Source organism: Pteropus vampyrus, unplaced genomic scaffold (genome assembly GCF_000151845.1).
Source record: "Pteropus vampyrus isolate Shadow unplaced genomic scaffold, Pvam_2.0 Scaffold214, whole genome shotgun sequence".
NCBI classification, from domain to species: Eukaryota; Metazoa; Chordata; class Mammalia; order Chiroptera; family Pteropodidae; genus Pteropus; species Pteropus vampyrus.
Window position 1 is genome coordinate 980,509 of NW_011888995.1, and position 4,165 is coordinate 984,673.

The following is a 4,165-nucleotide window of genomic DNA, read 5'->3' on the forward strand; positions in this document are numbered from 1 at the left end:
TTTTATAAAGAACGGGTGACATCATTCTCAGAGGGCTCGGCTTAACGCTCACAGACTCGGCAGCACCTTGCTGGAGGAGGCTGACCGTCCGGTTTAGGCAGACGCGTGTCAGGAGCCACGTGGAATCCCTGGCTCCTTCGAGAAAACCATGACTGCTGTGGGGGGCGGGGGGCGGGGCGGAAGCAGGGTTCCATTGCTCGGTTCTGGAACATGACTAGTTTCCCACGGGTGCTCAGGCCTTGGCAGGTGAGACCGGCTGCAGCGCGTGAGGTTGAGAGCGGTATCTGGGGTGTGGGGAAGGTTGGTGTAGGGTGCCTGTTGGAAGAACCTGAGTCATCCCCATATCAGAATCCTTCTGGAGTGAGAGCTGTCGCATCCTCCGCAGCCGAAACCTGTCACAGGTGGTGGGAGGAGGTTCTCCTTGAGTGTCGAAACTTTTCAAGCCCCATCCCTGTTGGGAAGAGTGGAAGGGTAAGGTGGGGAGACCCCATGACACACCCGTGGCCCGTGCCCTTGAATGCACTGGCGAGTACTGTCTATTCCTAAGATGAACTCAGTTTCGAGTTCGTTTTTTATCTACGGTCCCAGGGTACACCCTGCACCCTGTCTCTCAAGCAGAGCAGCATGAAAAACACCAGCTTACGGTCTGTTAGACCCGGACCCCAGCCCGGCTTAGCCTGCTGTTGGCTGTGGAGCATCAGGTAAACGACCACCCTCTCTGAGCCTTGGGGCCCTCGCCCCTGAAGTGGGACCGTGAAGTGCTGCTCCGAGGGGCACCCGAGACGGTAACACGCATGATGCACCCGGAGAAGCGCCGGGCGCCCCGAGACGCGCTAATGTCTTAAAGAGGGCGGTGCGACCCTCTTTCCTCTTGCGACAGGCCGACTTCTCTCACGGTGCCCAACGCGACTTGCACAGACAGCTTTCATGGGAGTGACTGCGTGGCGGCTGGCCCTGCCGCCGGTGAGGCCGAGATGGACGGGGCCATGCACTGCAGCCCTGGGGGGTGACCCGTGGGTGGGCGGCGTCTGCGCTGGGCAGGGACAGGCAGAGTCCCATCCCAGAAGTCTCCAGCCCCAAGGTCAACGCGGCCGTCTTCACGCTCCCTGCCTTCCCTTCCCACGAGGTCAGCGGCCACTCTGCGCCCTGGGTGCCCGAGGGCCTCCACTTCCATGGATCTGAGCGTCCTGCCTCTTCTACTTCTGGAATCTTCCTGAAGCTGCTCATGCTCCCCTCTGTGCCCTTCCCCCTCCTTGTGTCAGGCGGCTGCGGGCTGCTGGCCCCGAGCGCGGTGCCCGGCACACAGTGAGTGCTCGGCGAGGTTGCTGAATGAATGAGGGGGGCCCGATGTCACCGAGGCCGCCCTGTCCCAAGAGGCTAAGTCCGGTTAGTGTGGGCTCCCTGGCCTGAGCTTCCTCTGGGTCCGATGCCCTCTCTGGGGTTTTGGTGAGTACAGGGCGTCTCAACCCCAGAGCCTTCCAGGTGCTAAGAGCGACAGTCTAACAGCAGCGTTAGTGGCACCAGCTCACTCAGGAAAGGAAATCGCCCTCCAAACGCAGGGCCTGCTGAAGCACCGTGGACCCGCAGCCCCGGCACCCTCTACACGCCAGTGCTCACCCCGCGGGGCTTCGCTTAATACTCTAAGGTGCCAGCTGTCCTTTCGGGCTAATCAGACTCAAATGACATCCTCATGCAAGTCCCAGGGGTGCGATCACACATCCAGGGCTGCGCCTGGGCCAGGGACTCGCAGAGCCAGGTGACCCTGGCACCAATTCACCACTGGGTTCAGAGCTCACAGAGCAGCCGGGGTCACGCCTGAGAAAGGTGTCTGGTTGTTTGCCAAGAGGCGCAGCATCTTCAGGGATCACGACCTCCAGTGCCTGGTTCTCTGCCCTCGGACAGAGAAGCCGAGCCAGGACTAGGAGGGGAGCAGCCTCACATGAGCCTCACAAGTGTCTGGCAGTCAAAGCTGGAAGCCAGAAAGCGCTTGTTTGCAAGGGGATATTCAGTGACAGGCAGGCTGGAAGCTTCCAGCCACAGGACCAGCGCCTCCCCGCCCCTCCCCCGACTGCAGGCAGAGTCAAGAGGGACCTGGGGGGGAGCACAAGGGGCACCCTTTCTATGGAGGCTGTCACGTGTCCCCTTAGCCGGCTGCGGGCGTCTCCCTCAGCCTCCAGGGCTGCCAGGTCCACCTGCTGGCCGGATGCAGCCCCGCGGACTGAGGAACGAAGGCGAATATTTACACAGTCATGAGTGAGTCACAAGGCTGGACCTCGTTCACGGAAGCCAGTAAAAATAATGACCCTTTTCCCAGGGAAAAGAAGAGTCACGTTGAACTGCTTCTCAGAAAGCATCGCTAAAGAGGACAAAAGCAGGTCTGTCCCCATAGTTTGGTGACTGTGGGGACAAGTAAGGAAACTTCTATTGACATAGGGGACGGCTAGCCTTTTCTTCCCCAAAGGGACAACTAAAGCCCCTCCCCCAACCCACTCTCCCCGTCCGGAGATCTTAGGAGACCTCATTGCAGCTAAACATCAGCCCTTCCTGCACCTTTTCCCAAAGGAGTCTAAACAGATTCTCATCAAAGGTGTGATGTCTTAACTCTCAAGATATTTCTGGAGTTTCACTAAATGTTCCCTTTTGCTTAAGAGGTCTGAACTCACAGAAAAAAAAAGATGGGACAGACTTCACCCTGGCTCACGATATCCAAATGTCAGTTTTCAGTAAATGCTTGAAAATAAGAGAGAGAGAGAGAGAGAGAGAGAGAGAGAGAGAGAGAGAGAGCGCGCGCGAGCGAGCGCATACACTCTCTGCAGCAACAGGCGAGATTTTCAAGATACTCTTATAAAACGGTGATGACTCGCTCTTATTCTAGGTATTGAGATTTACTTTTTTTAAGTCATGGCAAAGTATGCGTAACATAAAATTTACCATCCTGACCCTAAGCGTACAGCTTCCTGGTAAGCACCTGCGCACTGCCGTGCGACCTCCAGCACATCGTCTCCAGGACCCTGCATCTTATAAAACTGAAATGGTCCCCCCTGAGCGCGTCCCCACCCCCCGACCCTGCCATCGTCCTATCTCTGTGGGCTTGACTGCTCGAGGGACTCATCAAGGGGAAGGGGACTCACACAGCATTTGTCTTTCACGACTGGCTTAAAGTCCCCACGATCTATCCGTGCTGTGGTGGGTCCTTCCTTCAAAGGCTGCATAACCATCCACTGCATGAATTGACCACATTCTTAAAAATCCATTCGTCCATCACGGGACACTTAGGTGGCTTCAGGCTTTTGGCTATTGTGAATCACGCTGCTATGAACACGAGTGTGCAAATATCTCTTTGAAATCCCATTTCGAGTCCTTTGGGAAGCTTTTTTTTTTCTCTTTGATAAATACTTGGTAAGCAGCTACCACAGACAGCCCTGGGCCGTGGGGATGAAGACGGTCCGGTGCTCTGGACGGATGGACTTCACCCTCTAACGTTCAGGCCAGAGACCAGCCTTCTCTGTTACGATGGTTTTCAGGCTTCGCTGCTTCGATAAAGTACAGGTGAGGAATAAAGCACAGGTAACTAGGGATGATTTATTTCAGGTTTAGCCACTGAATCGAAGTTTAATTTCTCAGCCCCTTCTCCTGCCACTGAACACACTTTAAAAAACAAAACAAGCCTACGGCCAAGCCACCCTGAACAAGCCCGGTCCCGTCTGATCTCGGAAGCTGGGCAGGGTCGGGCCTGGTCAGTCCTTGGATGGGAGACCACCTTGGAAGACCAGGTGCTGTAGGCATAAAAACGAAAAATAAGAGACTAAGCTGACAAGGTCCTTGCAATCTGTGAGGTCAACCAAGGGTTGCCTCGCCTAAAAAATAAAAACAAAACAAAACAAAACTCTTCTCTGTTTATTGCGATATTCGTCAAGGTGCCATAACCAATGCTAATACCGCGTCAATCACAACAGGCTTAGGAAGCGAAACTTCCTCATGGGGAGATGAAAGGTATGATTCTGAATCGCGCACACAGATGGCTGAATGACGCTGAGCTGCACTTAAACCTCGCCCACCGAGGGGCCTGGCTGGGCTAGCCTCTCAAGTCCACTCCGCGAGAATACACGTACGATGCCATCAGGGACTGGTCTGAAAGCAGAAAGCGTGACTTCAACCCTCGATG

At 55.5% G+C, this 4,165-nt stretch overlaps 1 pseudogene; it reads left to right on the plus strand.

The window, feature by feature from the left end:
* Nucleotides 1-3,666: 3,666 nt before the first annotated feature.
* Nucleotides 3,667-3,785, plus strand: LOC111747205 (annotated as a pseudogene).
* Nucleotides 3,786-4,165: the final 380 nt, after the last annotated feature.